The sequence below is a fragment of the Callorhinchus milii genome, unplaced genomic scaffold, assembly GCF_018977255.1.
Source record: "Callorhinchus milii isolate IMCB2004 unplaced genomic scaffold, IMCB_Cmil_1.0 Scaffold1, whole genome shotgun sequence".
NCBI lineage: Eukaryota > Metazoa > Chordata > Chondrichthyes > Chimaeriformes > Callorhinchidae > Callorhinchus > Callorhinchus milii.
The window spans coordinates 129,136,996-129,154,440 of NW_024704742.1; positions in this window are offsets into that span (position 1 = coordinate 129,136,996).

Genomic DNA, 17,445 nt, shown 5'->3' on the forward strand with positions numbered 1-17,445 from the left:
TCTATGGCATTCTTTAACAAATTGATTTTAAAGAAAGTGCCAACACATTAAAAACAAAGACATAGCCAGATTCTGACAGCAACCAGTATTGATAAAGGGAAGAAAGTCTGGCCAGTAAAATAAGCTCTAACTCCATGCAAATAAGAATGAGAGAGATCAAATTGGGCCAAGCGTTAAGCTGGGAACAAGATGTGGACTAGGACCCGAGCTTTGAATGCATACCTTTCCTTGGCGTGTACAAGGTGACTTGAAGGTGATGCAAATCAATCCGAAGCCTTTCAATGGTGTAGCTCTATTCCATACTGTGTGATTGGAAGGTCAGCATTATATTGTAAGTATATGTCAAAGTTGGCATTCTTTGGTTGCTTTTACTTATCAAGCTAACAAGAATGATCAGCATCAAGAACCAGGGTCACTGTCAAGGATGGAAAGGACACAATGTGAAAATTTCACAGACTCCACTGACTCCACTTAAACCAAATAGGGGGTCAAAATTATAATAATAATAACAATAATAATCCTTTTATTTCATTTGTTTGCCCTATCACGTTATCGAGATATCTGGAAACACTTCACAGGATTGGAAAAATAATTTAATCACTCAATCCATGACTGTTTGGGGGACACTGCTGTGTGCAATCGACTGCCTCATTTCATCCACAAATACAGTCACGCCACTTTACAATATATTCTGTAAAGTACTTTGAGATGTCTTATCAATGACTTGATAAGGCACTATATCAAATGCAAGGATTTTGCTGTGAAGTGTCGTGACTGTGTATTTGTGGGTGAACATGGCAGCCAGTTTGCACACAGCATTGTTCGACAAACAGGCATGAAGTAAATGACAAATTTTATTGACTGACTAAATTTTACAATATTCTGCAATACAATTCCTTTCATACTTAAGGAAATCCTCCTTCCTGTGACCCCCTCCCCCTCAACTGACTTCTGAACACTAACAGCTCTCCAAGCCAGCCTCAAATCCCTGGGGGTTATCATCTTGGACTCCACCTTAGTGAGGATTATTTTTGAGTTAAAACTAATGTCAATCAGGCTCAAAGATTTCAGCAAAATCTCAATTGCAGTCTGGTAACACAGATAGAGGCCACTTCAGGTTTCTTCACAAAATAAGGGCCTAACTGGAGATTGGGATCAGCAATTATTGCCTGAATAAATTCAGGTAAGTCTTTTCAGCCAGAATTCAAGATACAATGCAATCCAAAATTACATTTGTATAGTGCCTTTCACGCCAGAAGGACATCCCAAGGTGCTGAACAGTCAGAGATTTGAACCCGAGCTTGGGGGTCAGGATCGGGGAGGGTAGAGGGCAGGGAGGGTACGAGGCTGGTCGAAAGTGCATCCAAGAAGAGGGTTTTGAGACACGCCTCGAAGGAAGCAGGGTGGGAACGAGGCAAAGGGAATGTGGGAAAGAGTTCCAAAAGTTGTGGAAGAAAGGCTGAAGGCCCAACCGCCAATGGTGGGGGAGGCTGGGCAGGGGACATGGAACAGTCCACAACCTGGTGAGTGGAGGGAGCAGACAGATTGATATGGAGTCAGCAGGTCGCAGAGATAGGAAGAAGCAAGGCTGTGGAGGGCCTTGAAGGCATTCAGCCAGGTTTGAGTGGTATTGTTTTTCAGAAATCAGGGGGATATTTCACAAGAAATTTTAACTCTGTTCCTTATGGAATGGAATGTGTTTTGGACTAACACAATTTTGACAGAATATTTTCTTATACAATCCACACTCGGTTAAATCAGACAAATACGGTTCAGTTGGTACACTCTCAGTCAGAGGGTTTGGTTTAAAATCCACAACAAGACTTGGAACTCATCTTGTCTAGGCTGACTGGATGGATGGCAATTTCTATTTGATAACCCCTGTTTTTCATTGATGATCTATAATTGACACCAATTCCCTATCTTAGGAAGGAGTAAATAAGTCAGGATTTCTGACCCTTCGCCACCATCGCCACCACCACCATCCGCAAGGCTTTAGGATGATGAAGGAAGACAAAATAGTTTGCCCCTCTCCATAGAGAAATCATTTTCCAACACTCATTGTCAAGGTTTTAGTATGAATAATGGCCTCTTGACCATTTGAACAGGTTCCAGAAGGCAACTGGTGCCCATGGAACTTGAATCATAGAATCATGGAATCCTACAGCTCAGAAGTAGGCCATTTGAAAGAGTTGTCCAATTAGTCCCACTCACCCACTCTTTCCCTTTAGCCCTGCAATTTTATTATTTTCCAGTATATATCCTACTCCCTTTCGAAAGTTATTGAATCTGCGTCAACAACCCTTTCAGGTCATAACAACTTGCTGCATAAAAAAAATTCTCCTTATTCTCTCTGGTTCTTTGGCCAATTTTTTAAATCTGTGTCCTCTAGTTACTGACCCACCGACCAGTGGAAACAGTTTCTCCTTACTTACTCTTTCAAAGCCCCTCATAATTTTGAATACCTCTATTAAATCTCCCCTTAACCTTCTCTGCTCTAAGGAGATCAATGCCAACTTCCCTAGTCTCTCCACATAACTGAAGTCCCTCATCCCTTGTGTACCATACCCCCGTAGAAAGATAAAAGAATCGAACGAGAGAAGAAGAGGAAATTGCAGAAGAAAAAGTGGCCGGACAAGAGATTGCTGACCTGTAGCAATGTGATATGATCTTCAGAAAAATCTCTTCAAAATATTGAGAAGGAAACATCAGAAGGTTTGATTTTGTTGCTGCTTTATTGTACATTTTAGTTGCTTAAAGGGTAGACAAGCAGTTGCGAGTTGACTGCCAGAATCAGAGGAGCTGAAACTCTATGATTGTACAATGTTTTAATAACTTTAGTACGTGGCATCACACACGTCCTTGTCAGATTACGGTAAACAGAGATAATATACCATTGTAAATCTTGCACTTAAGCCAGTTGAAAGGCCTTATTAACAGGAAATTAAAAACATCAAGCAATTCACCACAAAGGTCTTTGCTGCTGACCTACATACTAGATATTATTACTCTTTGTTATTTTACATTTTTGGTTGTTAATGAAAAAGAACTGGAGGCGTATTAGCAGTGGCAGAGCAACTTGGGTCAAGATACTAATCTTTCAAGGTCAAGTTTCACACAAAAAACATCATTGCTGTCACCTGACCATGATATCTTATGATGAAACTGGCATGAAGAACGTGCAGAAATCCTATAAATAGTTTACCTCCATCACCTGATGTAGCGCAGGAAATTAAATTACTCCACTATGTAACACTTTATACTTTATTGAGCTAGAGCTGGGAGGAAAGGTATTGACATTCTGTTTGCAGTTTTAACACCCGACTTGCTTTCAAAGGGAATTGAGGAGTTGGAGAGGCAAGAGAAACAAAGATGACTTCAGGTCTTAGAGCTGTGAAAAATAGAACCATAGAAATCTATGACACAGCAGAAGGTTGTTTAACCAATTGTGAAAATGCCAGGGCAAATGTCAGTAGATCCCTGCTATAAGTGCACCTGTGCTACAGTGGGGAGCATTATAATACGGTTGCCCTGTGTTGTGTAATATGGTTGTATCCCATTCAGTTCATTCAATTAAACTATACATCCTAATCCCAATTCCCTTGCTTCTACAGGCTGACTGTTGTAATGTGGTGGTTTGGGTCAATAAACTCAGAATCTGCCCACATTATAGTGAAGACATTAAAAATTGACTACCAGTATGGAGTCATCAGATAATGGAATCATAGAATTGTACAGCACAGAAGGAGGCCCATCGTGTCTGTGCTAGCTCTTTAAAAAGAGCTATTCAAATCAATCCCACTACCCCTGCTCTCTCCCCACAGCCCTGCAAACTTGTCCTCCCCAAGTTCACCTTCCTTTGTTGGTGAACAACATCTTGCACGTATAAAGTGCCCTTCACACAGTGGCTCAGAGCACTTAACAATGGCATAGTTTTGACCCTGAGCCAAAGAGAAAGAGGAAGTGACCATAGGCACAGTCAAAGAGGAAGTCCTTAGGTGTGATCTGAAGAAGGCAAAGAGGGGGCAAGGTGGAGGGATTGAGACAGGGGGTTCCAGAGGTTCGGAGGAAGCACAGCTGCCAGTGGCGGAGCTGAAGGACGTGCAGGAGGTACTTGTGAAGTGACAGCAGTGTTTCCTGTACCGTGTGCATGAGCAGCACACAAGAAATTACATTAGCAACTTCCTTTATGTAGCACACATGCGTACTTTGTGCAGGAAGCTAGTCACCCAACAGCAGGGGCCAGAGATGGACAACGTTTCTGCTTTAATGTGGGTCACTGTTATAAGTGCACCGGTGCTATCATGCGTTCTGTTATAACAGAGTTGAGAGTTGCCCTGTGCTGTGTGAGATTGTTGTATCCAATTTAGTTCTGAATTATTGTCAGGTTTTCATTATTCAGAGTACATTATAAACACAACGAGCCAGATCTTGTGTCCTTCGGATATGTTAAACCGAGGTCCTGTCTGCCTGCTAGACATACCATGGCATTTTTCGAAAAGAAAAAGGAGATTCTCCCAGTGTCCTGACCAACAATCCCCCAAATAACTTTGGTCACTCACTTCATGGCTGTTTGTGGGATACTGTGCGTGCAAACTAGATGCTGGGATTTGCCCACAAAATACATAGTCATTCCACTTTAGAGTAAATCCTGTGAAATGCGTTGAGATGCCTCGTCGAGGTGATAAGGCACTTTGTCAAATGCAAGGATTATTATTATTGTATCCAATGGGGTGTTGCATTGAAATACGTCATCATTTGTGAAATACAAAGAATTCAAACACTGTGACCTTTAAGATAAAGAGTGGGTGGAGGAGTCATGTCATTGTCAGAAGTCTCTGTTCTGCAATAAAAGAAACATCACGATGTGTCTTCAAGTTTCTGAAAAAATTCTATGCTGTTGCATTAAAAGCTGAGCTGTATTGTTAAGGGAAATTAGTGCTACAATTGACCTATACAATATCTCACCAAGGAATGACACTAAGTGCAAAACGTCTATTATGAGCCCCAATGCTGTGATCCATCACCCAATCAACACCAACAAAACCCAAGTGTTTTATTGAAGGATCATGATTCCATTAATCAACATGTCAGAGCCACATAGCCCCATGAGAATGTATAAGATCAGAAATAACCATTGCGCTCCATCAGGTCAGCCCCAACGTTACTACCTTTTAAATAAATTCCATATTACTCCATATCCTTCATTGAATTCTTTCCCAAATACTGTAGCTATCTAGATCCTTCGTGAAGTTGCTTCTACTGCCTCTGTTGGCCATCTATTCTACACATTCATGATTTAAATAGGGATTGAAAAAGTAAACCCAGAATAATACTTTAGAATGAACTAAGACAATCGAACAAGAGGACATAGGTTTAGATTTGCAAAGGGCAATTTTAGGACAGATACCAGGAAGTTTTTCTTACTCAGAGAGTAATCAACAACTGGAACAGGTTGCCAGGAAAAGTGGTTGAATCCAAGACATTAGACTCATTTAAAAAGCAGTGATTGTTGGAGTGGAGGGTGGGTATTCTAGAGGTATGAGATTGGATGGGCTGAAAGGCCTTCTTCATCCAAACCAATCTTGTAATCGCTGCATAGTATACTGTAATTAAATCTGAACCGTTAATTTTCCCTCTTCTAAGCTTGAGAGCACAATTTTTTCCAAGTCGGCTCCCATTAGCCATACAAACCATAGCCCTAAAGGGTAGGGTGGTCCTAGCTAGACAAGAAGCAAGATGATTCCCAGACAGTGTTCACAATGTCAAGCTATATGGTTTTACTTGGTTAAGTAAAACTTAGATAGTCTGGATCCTCAGGCAGGTCCTCAGTATTCCAGGGCACTGCTGATGACAGCACAGTCAGCCTGATTCATTGGATGGACCTAGAAGGGCAGACCAGTCACTGGGGGCAGGGAGTCATCCCGCTCAACTCCTGTTAACGCTCCAAGCTGAAGCTTTAATGAATAGTGTGATCCTAGCTGGATAAGCAGAGGCAAAGCTTGCTGGACAGCAATATCATGTGGTTTTAGTTGGTTAGATTCCAGTAGTACACTCTTCAGTTGCCAAGCATTGGGTCTTACTAACCTGCACCTAATACTTTCCAGAATTAGGTAATCAGGATACATTCCTCCAAGGAGAGAGGGCACATTCCATTCCAACAATCTATCTCTGGGATTTCCATGTGTAGGTGGGATGCATGGAATTCTCAGTTTTGTTTGGATACTCTTAAGCATGTCATGGGTTTCCACATGTGACGGACAGCCAGCTGACCTCCCCCAAAAAGGTGCCAAATTTCAGTTTTCAATCTTGCTGCACTTTGTAGTACTCCCTCCAATGCTTCCCACTTGTCATTGGCCACCAGGATAGTCTGTAAAATTCTAGGAGTGACAATGAACGAGCATCACTTTTTATGAGTTATGTTCTTTCCCTTCAGCTCTATACCCCAAGACCCTATCAGGTTTTCTTTTAATTGCAGCCTCACAGATGTGGGAACCATTTCAGTAATCTAACCACTAGTTAGAAATCTCTCCCATTTGTTTCTTCCAGCAGATTTAGTATTAAGGCTTTAGAATTTTTTGTACAACCTCTTCACACAAGTATTTAATTGAACCCTACCCCCGAAAAAGGAGACCTGGATAAATATCGTCTAATTTACATTATTTCTTAATAAGGTATTTGGCTAGATTTTTGCGTCAACTTCTGACATTTCTGGATTACCTGGGGAAAATTACCCCTTTCCCCCATTTCTCCAAATCCATTTACGCAATAATTTTTGGCAGCTTTAAACATAAGAGAAATCTCAAAATCCCGCAGTCCTGATTGACACTGAAGCCTTTCCAAAGGCACGTTCTCTGAAGGCAACCAATTGCTTGTCCGAGATGCCTCTTTAAATTCCAATCTATAAATCACAAGTAACAATGACACCTACTTTAACGCTGGAGTCTATTTTGAGGCAACCAGGCTCCACTTGTATTCATTAGAGCTACTGGTAATGAGTTACATTCAACCATTTGGAAAACACCTGATCACTGAATCTTATTCGCATCTGCAAGGTGAAGTGAAAGCCACTGATTAAGATGAAAAGATTTTCAATGGATTGCATTTTATTTCAAATTCCTGCAAGTTACTTGCTCCTGTTCATCAGAGAAGCAATGGTCCCATGCAAACCACTAGGAAGGTATTCACTCTTAATGAGTTTTCAACCTCATTGTCCTTGCTGGTTACCATAGCACTAGCTACTTACCTAGAACCGCTATAGAAACAAGAAGAGTAGGCAAATATTGTATTTTGTGCTTGTGCTTGTAGGGCAACTACATTGTCATAATGACAAGGTCATGAGGAATAGAATAAAATAGTGGTTTTAGAGCAGTTTACAATATATGCTGCAGTTATGAGTGATAACCTGCATCCTATGGGTGTTCCTGATGCAGAGCTCTATTTATACTGCTTGCAATTAACTGGATAAAGAATGAATGTGCTTCGGTGCAATTTGCATCAATGTATATCATGATCATGAATGAATGTAATCAAGCTTCGTCAGGTTGTTTTCTTCTGTCAAGATACTGGGGCTGAAAAAGAGCTTCTTACATAAGTGGTAAATTAGACACAGGAAGAACCCAATCAGTCCCTCCGACTTGCTCCCCCAGTTTATTGATTGCAGATCTTTTAATCCCATTTCCCATCCTTTTTGCCACACCCCTTAACATATTTTGATACAGTGCTTATATTCCTTGCATTTGATATTGTATCTTATCACTTTGTCAAAACGTTTCAAAATGTAGTGAATGTACTTATAGGGAAATGCAGTAACCTATTTGGGTACAGTAATGTTCCACAAATAGCAACAAAGAGAATGGCTATTATTTTATCTTGCGGATTATTTGCCAGGAAAATGGGTAAAGCTCCTTTTCGACTGTGTCACCTCCCCTTTCTCTCCAGCTTGGGGTCAAAATATGCTTTTGTTGGAGCAATGTCATGGGATCTTTAATGGGATCCACCTGACCAGGCTGAGTTCAATATCGCATCCAAAGCCCAGCATCTCCGACAATGTATCACTCTCCAAAACTACATTGGGGTGTCAGCCTGTACTTTAATTTCAAAGTCCTCATTTTAGGCTTGAAGCCACAACCGTACTACTAAGAGGACAGAGTGCTCCAACTGAACCAGGCTAAAACTCTTAATGGAAACAGGAGTATTAATGGTGCTGTTGGAAAAAAGGGCTTTGCAACATAAACAAGGTTTGCCAGAATGAAACCAGAGCTCACCAAGCCATCTCAAAACACCCTGGCTTTAATCTGAAATTTCTTTAGAGCTGAGTTCATGCATATCAGCATAAAGGATTCATCATTGTGGTTCATAATTATAATAATCCTTACGTTTGATATAGTGCCTTATCATGTCATTGAGACATCTCAAAGCACTTCACAGAATAGGTTGTAAAGCGAATTGACTGTATATTTTGTCGGCAGCCAATGGCGCAAAGCAGTGTCCCACAAACAGTCATAGATTGAATGACCAAATTTTTTTTTTTTTAAGAGATTATTAAGCCCGGAAAGCGATCCACCAATCAACTAACAATTGGGTTCCTACTTACTGCTAGGTAAACAGATGCCTGTGGTGTAATGTAAATTGCCTAAAATTTAATCCCGCCAGGAATTGAACCTGGGTCCTCTCGCTTGCAAGGCAAGTGTTCTAATAATATGCCACAGGACTTCACCTGGTGAAAACAACAACAACAACAACAACAACAACAAGATTCCATTTATAAAGCGCCTTTCACGTCAGGAGGACGTCCCAAGGCGCTGCACAGTTGGGTCATGACCCGAGCAGGGGGGAAATGGTCAGGGTGAGGGGAGGGAAGGGAGGGAGCGAGGAGGGGGAAATGGTCAGGGTGAGGGGAGGGAAGGGAGGGAGCGAGGAGAGGGAAGAGAGTCGAGAGGGGAGCTGAAGGCTCGGTCAAAGAGAAAGGTTTTGAGACCGGCCTTGAAGGAGGAAAGGGAGGAAGCGGCGAAGGCACTGGGGGATGGAGTTCCAGAGCCTAGGGGCTGAGAGGCTGAAAGCCCGACCACCGATGGTAGGGCGATTGGGGCGGGGGACGTGGAGCAGACCGGAGCCAGAGGAACGGAGGGTACAGGCAGCTAGGTAGGGGGATAGTAGGTTGGAGAGGTAGGAGGGAGCAAGGCCGTGAATGGCCTTGTAGGTGAGGATGAGGATCTTGAAATCAAAGGATAAAGGGGCGTCAGTATTGAAAAAGCAATCCTCTTGAAACCCGCAATGTTACTATAAAATGGTTTTACAACAACAACAAAATTATATTTGTAAAGCGCCTTTCATGTTGGGATTTAATATCTCATCCAAAGGACAGCAACTCCAATAATGCAGTGCACCCTGAGCACTGTATTGAAGTGTGACCCTGTACTATGAGCTCAATAAAAGTAACAATAATAATAATAATCCTTGCATTTGATGCAGTGCCTTATCATGTTGTTGAGTTGTACTAAAGTGCTTCACAGAATATACTGTAAAGTGGAGTGACTGTATTTTGTGGGAGAAATGCAGCCGCCAATTGCACACAGCAGTGTCCCACAAACAGTCATGGATTTATTGACCAAATTATCACTATTATTATTATAACCCACCACATTCTGAAGTAGAGTCCCTCTCTTGCCTCCTTCAAATCCTGTCTGAAGACGTTCCTCTTCAATCGTGCCTTCATCCAACCTCCCAGCCCTAACCCCACCCCCTCTGCCCTCCTTCCCTTCTGGCCCCAACTCCCAGCTCGGGAACAAAACCCCTGATTGTCCAGCACCCTGGGACGTCTTTCCGACGTGAAGAGTGCTATACAAATATAATTTGTTGTTGTTGTTGTTCCCAACTGACACCCATTGGGTGAATCACTGATGGGGGGGAACTAGTGAAGCACTCTGTAGTCTTTCTGTTCCAGTTCCCCCCCAAAATTGTGTCCCTTCAACATAAATATGAGCTGCAAAACAAAACCTGCATGAAGTGCACACGGCACAGGAAAGCTTAACCACTCTAATTTCAGAACATTCCCTTGGTAACCATCGCTTCACAACATCACTACTGACCTCCTCTCCCTCACACAGAACTCCCAACGTATACACTTCTCAACAGCCAGAAATTCTCTGATGCACCTTCAATGTTACCACTGGATGTTATTAACTTCAGAGCCGTATTTTGTCAAGGGGCAAGCACTCATCCTTGATCCTCATGATTAAATCTAGCTTTTTTTTTCCCCACCACTGGTCCAGGTGACTGCAGAAGAGGCTGCATGAAATGTTGCTGTTAAATTCCAAGCAGCGTTTCAGATTTGTACAGTCCATTCCAACAACAAAAAATTGCATTTATATAGTGCCCTGTAAGCAGGATAGTGTCTCATATTGTTGCACAGCAGCAGAGTTGGAGGCCGAGCAAAGAAGGGGGAGGGATAGTTGATTACAAGTGCCATCGAAGAGGTAGTTCTTCAGGTGGGATTCAAAGAAAAATTAAGAATCAAAACAGAGGGAATCAGGTAAGGAGGCCAAGAGGTTGTATCACTGGTTCTACATTGCAATTCTCTAAGCAAAACAGGGCTCTTTACGTACTGTACTTGAAATTAGGTTAAAGCTGTCAGTACTTATTTCATTTATATCAACAACTTCACATTTTTATGCCATGTCAGGAGGGCATCTCAAAGCTTCATTTGAGAGTCCGAGCGGTGGGTAGGTGATGGGGGAGGTTGAGGAAGGAAGGTGGAAGAATACATTAAAACTATTAATTTAATTTATTCTCCTAACTGGGGATAATGCCTTTGGAAATGCCAAGGACGATGGTAGCTGGTTTAATAGCAGAAGTTCTAGCTGGGTATGAACGCACTCCACAAATATTATAATAATAATAATCCTTGCTTTTGATACAGTGCCTTATCATGTCATTGAAATGTCTCAAAGCACTTCACAGAATATACTGTAAAGGGAATTGACTGTATATTTTGTGGGCGAAAGGTTGATTTAATTCTGACATTCAATTGCGAAACATGTCACCTTTCAGCCAGCTCTGCACCAAGGAAACCTGACAAGGAAGACAGGTTATTAGGACTCTGAATATCCCAAGTGAGAGATTTTTCCCTTCAATCTTTCTTATGTTTGTACCTAGGGACCAGATGTGAAAGCATTGTGTCCTAACTCATTACCTCCACCAGTCCCTCAGTTAATTATTGACACATTAAATAAAGGGAGATTATTTTTTTCCAGCTGTCAAACTCTATGAACCAGTTGTGCAGCAAATACACATACAATTCTAGGAAAGGGAATAATCCTACCAGCACGAGAGCTGGTGTGAATGGACCACTTACATTTACATCACTTAAATGCAACCATAGGATTGCACTGGTTTAAATTCACACATAGTTATTTAATAACAGCCACTACCTTTGACCTACAGGGGAAATCAGAGTAACTCTCCAAACATCAGTGCATTTACTGACCTTGGGTGAGCAAACAGACCTAATTCTCTACCGCTCAGTGAACATACTAATTTTGGCAACATGAATAATAATAATCTTCCAAGGTCAGTGAATTTACCAATGATTAAAGAATTGCCACTGCTATAAATAATAATAATCTTTGCATTTGATATAGCGCCTCATCACATTGAAACTTCTCAAAATGTTTCTGTAAAGTGTAGTGACTGTGTACTTCATATACAAACACAGCAGACAATCTGCGCACAACAATGTCCCACAAACAGCGGGGGAACGATTGACCAAATATATATTTCAGATATACCAATAGAGCAGGACAAGCAGGTGCATCAATTATAGGATAGACACTGGGAAGCATTTCTTTATGAAGATGTAAACAGTGTTAGTAGGAAGAATGATAGGAGTCAGTACACTGGACTCATTTCAGATGCTGTAATAGGAAGACAGTAAAATGGGTATTCTCAATGTACGAGTTCAAATGACTGAAGGATCTTCTTCATCTCTTGTACTGTTAGCAATGGAATACATAAGGATTCAAAATGATATCAAACTCCAAAGTATTTAATGAGGATTTTTTAACCATTCATTCTATTTAGCCCATCGTTCAGTGCAGACTTTACTTCTGATCTTTTAAAAAATACATGTCACATTGTTGTGGAGTTTGAGAGGTTAAGACAAAAGGCATTTCAGTAAATTTCAACCTCGGTGCTTGGGAAGGGGACGGTGATACAAAAAATACAGATTAAAGGAATTACCGGTGGGGTACGGGTGGAAACAAAATATTCATAAAGAGGGTGGTTATAATTCAGATATCTCTAAACAAACTCGAGCTGAAGCAAATGATTTTACCATACAATGAAACACAAATTTCCATTTATAGTTTGAAAGAGAAATAAATATTACTTGAAAAAGAAGAATATTAAAAGGTAAGAGGAAAGAACAGTATGGTGTTAGACTAGCTATCTTGTGTGGGGAAAAACAACACAGATTTAATGAGGGAATGGTCTGTTTCTGTAGAGTAACGTTCAATGATTCTATAAGAGGAACTGGATGTTAATACACTCGTATTGATTTCCCCAAAGCCAATTAATTTAGAAATGTTTCACGAAATTGGATCATCTCAACCTAAGAGATTACCTTGCACTGGTATTTACATTTGATGTCTCTTGCTTATTGCCAGGAATTAAACTGATTAGCTGTACTGCCGAGTGGCATGCAAATGAGACTAATCAAATATCTTTCATGCCAAAGAAGCAGAAAGATCTAGGACAAAACACAAAATATTGCAGGTTAAATAATTAATAATAATTTGGTCACTCAATCCACAACTATTTGTGGGACACTGCTGTGCACAATTGTGCACAATCACGTTTCGCCCACAAAATGTACAGTCAAATCACTTTATAGTATATTCTGTGAAGCGCTTTGAGAAGTTTCAATGACATGATCGGGCACTATATTAAATGCAAAGGTTATTATTATTATTACCTTCAAGAATCCCATCATGTTGAGATCCAACTTAGACTCTTCTCTAATAATTCTGATCCTCCCGCTTTGTCTTTTAATAGGTATAGATGTCAGCCTCTCTCAGTTGGTAGGACTCTCACTCTGAGTCAGAAGGTTGTGGTTCAAGCCCCAAGTTAGAATTTTGAACTCACAGTCTAAGATGACACTCGAATACAGTGCTCGGGGAGTGTTATATTGTTGCCCAGTGCCGTGCTTCAGATGAGATGTTAAACCATGGTCCCAGATAATTTTAAGATGGTTGTTAAAGATCCCATGGCACAATCCCCCAAATAAAATTGGTCACTAACTCCATGGCTGTTTGTGGAACATTAAGCGCTCTGAGACACTATACCCCATCACACCCACCCTTGCCCAGCTCCACTGGCTCCCCAACCTCCAGAGGATAGAGTTCAAAACCCTCATCCTCACCTTCAAGGCCCTCCACGGCCTTGCCCTCCATACCGCTGCAACCTGCTGACCCCATATCAACCCGTCTGCTCCCTCTGCTCAGCAGGCTGTGGCGTGCTCCACGGCCCCTGGCCGGCCCACCCCACCAACGGCGATTGGGTCTTCAGCCTTTCTGTCTTGATGCTATGGAACTCTATCCGACATTCCCTTCACCTTGCTCCCTCACTTGCCTTCTTCAAGACAGTCTCAAAACCCTCCTCTTCGACCAAGCCTTCAGCGACTCTCCTACCCTCCACCACACACACCCCCTGATCCCGACTCACAGCTCGGGTCCAAATCCCTGACTGTCCAGCGCCTTGGGACGCCCTCCTAACATGAAAGTCGTGATACAAATGTAGTTTTGTATTGTGTTGTAATTCGGGTCCCAGGTGAAATTTCTTCTCAAGAATCTGTTTAGCCAAATTGTATTTTTTGCCATATAAGGCCTGAAATTCCAACAAATCTTATCTTTTGAGACTATTTGGTTCGTAGAACTTAAGATGATGTGGAAATGCGGAAAATTTAGAAGTCGCTTTTCCGCAGTTCTTAAAAGGAAATTTGGCTTTTCGAATTTAGACAACAATGACGATAACAAATTGCATTTATATAAACAGCAGAACTTAAGATCGTTCCACAGTTTTGAGGGACCTTAAATTTAAGATTTAAGACAAAACAGTCTTAAATCTTATATCAGCAGAATAACCCACAAATATACGGAAACCATAAATATATGGTCAATTCACTTTACAGCATATTCTGTGAAGTGCTTTGAGACATCTAGAAGATGTGAAAAACACTATATCAAATGCAAGAATTATTATTATTATTATAACATTATCTGATGTACAGAGTTTATAAAAGATGGAGATTAAAAGCGACATAGCTTCCTGAAATAGGACAACAATAATAATATAATAATAATCCTTGCATTTGATATAGTACCTTATCATGTCATTGAGACGTCTCAAAGCGCTTCACAGAATATATTGTAAAGTAGATTGATGATATATTTGTGGGCCAAACACAGCAGGCAATTGCACACAGCAGGGTCCCACAAACAGTCGTGGATTGAGTGACCACATTTTTTTTGAGGGATTATTTCACGTGGAAAGTGATCCCCAATCGCCTAACAAACGGGTTCCTACTCACGCTATGGGGCTTCATAGAGGCAGTATATTTGCTTCAGCACAAATGTTTCGGTCCAGTGGCCATCTTTTTAATGCAATATTTCTTAATAAATGCCTGATTTTCACAGTGTGATATACAATCACTGATGTACCTACACAGTGGCATTGTCAATCATCCCATTGCATCCTCCCACTCTGCATCAAGCAGACAAATCGCCTTGCAAGGCACATTACCTTGGCAACATCTCACCTTAATAATTGTTCATTTCTGCCCTGCAAGTACACAAAGCATTTATTTATTGCTGTGTTTTCATGAGAAAGCACCCTTTATCCTAACCTTTCCTTGACCTCTGCAATATACGGCTTAAACATGACGCAAGAGTAGAAATATTGTTTGATCATTATGACTGAAACACAAGCAGAGAATGTCAGGTTTGTTAATTCTTTGGAACCAACCATGTGGGAGAAATTTAACCTTAGTCTAGAGTTACTCTACTTTCTTAGCAATTAAGAGCTTCCAGCATTTGCCAGACTGATGATAGACCAGCCACGATAATAATAATAATAATCCTTGCATTTGATCTAGCGCCTTATCAGATCGTTTAGACATCTAAAGAACTTCACAGTATATTTTGTAAAGTGAATTGATTGTATTTTGAGGCTGAAACTCGGCAGCCAATTGAGCACAGTAATGTCCCACAAATAATCATGGATTTTATTTTGAGGAATTATTCCCCCCAGAAAGCAATCAGCCAATCGACTAACAACCAGATTCCTCTTACTGCAAGGTAAACAGAGGCGTGTGGAGTAAGGAAACTTGCCTAACGTTTTACCGAGCCCGCAAATCAAACTGGTGTCCTCTCATTTACGAGGCGAACGAGCTAACCACTACATAAGGGACTCCATATTCAGAACGCACGGAAGGTGGTTTAATGGTTCATCAATTTTGGAGCTACAAATAACAGTTCCGGTTTACGGAGCGCCCTTTTCGCAGAGCAGCATCTCAGAGCATATAACACTGGCAGAGCTTGATGCCGAGCCATGGAGAGAGGGGAGGTGACCATAGACACAGTCGAAGAGGAAAGTTCAGATACCTGGAAAAACTCTGTTCTCATATCAAATAGTCTCCTGAGATTTTTAACATCCTCCCACAGAGCAAGCAGATGGGATCTCAGTTTAACGTTTCATCTAAACAATGGCATCTCCAGCAGACTACATCAGAATACAAGCTCATTCCCAACATAGGGCTTGAATTTACAACCTTCAGAGTATTGTACACTGAGACAAAAAATGATCAAGTTCAGAAAGATCCTTCCATTTGGAGCAGTAATTGTTTTTCCTGACCATTAAATTTGTAATATTATCCGTGTGTTTGAGATAGCGCCTTTCTCATCAGAAGGATATCTCAAAGCATATCCCAGGATTTATTGTACAGTGTGGTGACTATATATTTGTAAGCAAATACGGCAGCCATATTGTACACATCAAAGTCCCACAAACAGCAATGAAGTGAATAACTAATTTTATCTGTTAGATTATTGGCCAGAACACCAAGAGAGACTGCCTTCCCTTTTCGAATAATACCATGGCATCTTTAACTTCCCCAAGTTTTCAGGCAAAAAAGGGCCTTGGTTTAACGTCTCATCCAAAGGATGGAACCTCCAACAATTCAGCATCCCCCAAACATTTAACTGGAGTGACAGCCTAAATGATGTGAGATCAAAGTGCCCGTGGCAGTGGCTTGAATCTACAATTTTCTTACTCAGAGGTGAGAGTAAGACCAAATGAGCCATGCTAACACAAGGTAGCACATAACTTTTCTACTGCCCTGTGTCCTGAATCTGACAGACACTCGCTTGATATGACTTAGATCCAGAAAACAGCAAGGAAGCTGTTTACAGTTCCATTCAGTAGCTGGATCGAACATAATCTGACAGCCAAAGGCATAAAAGGAGAAGAAGTCCTTTGAGCATATTGAATTCTTGACAAAACACCTGATGATTTCCTTTAATTGGCACTGTAGCAGTTCCAGACACAGTTGTGAGAGAGCTTTGTGAAAAAGCTCTGCATTGATTTCAAATAAAATTGTGCCCACGGATCTCACCTGTTTTAGGCTGAATATCTTGTGTTCAAAATCATTTGTTGTATAAGTGTGCATTGTAGGCAGGAATTTACAATGTCGTGGTCAAATCTAAATCTGGCTTTATCATTCTGCAAGGAGAAATCAAAAGAAAAAACTGAATGATAACAATGATATAATAATAATTCTTGCTTTTCATATGGACTCTTATCATGTCGTTGAGATGTCTCAAAGTGCTTCGCAGGTTGTACAGTAAAGACTGTAATTTTGTGGGCAATGATGAAAATCTGAAATGGGAAAACATAGCCGGTGTATATCACTGTGTGAAAAAGAAAGACAGATTATCATTTTGGGTATAATCCTTTGTCAGAACTACGACAAAAACAACAACTTGAATTTATAGAGTGCCCTTCATGTGGGATAACAATAACTAGTGTTATCATACTGGAGATAATCTGTAGGACTGACAGGCCCAAGAAATCAAATTGTGGGATAGGACAATAGGAATCTGCTAACTGACTCACAAAGCGAAAGCTGGTGAGAATATAAGAAAGTATCACTGAGTAAAGGCGATTTAGGGACAGTTCTGATGGTCCAGGGGATAGAGCTACAATAGGGTTCCAAGATCCTATCATGTGTGCAGGGTGCTATATACCTGCAAGTTACTGTTGTAGAGCTGCAGAACTTATGTTCCAGGAGCTCATTGGTTTGAACACTGAACTGTGTTGAGTTTACTGGTCTCACAAGGAGGCTAACTTATTAGGGAGAAGTCATTGGAGCTGTACAGATGAACAGCCTGC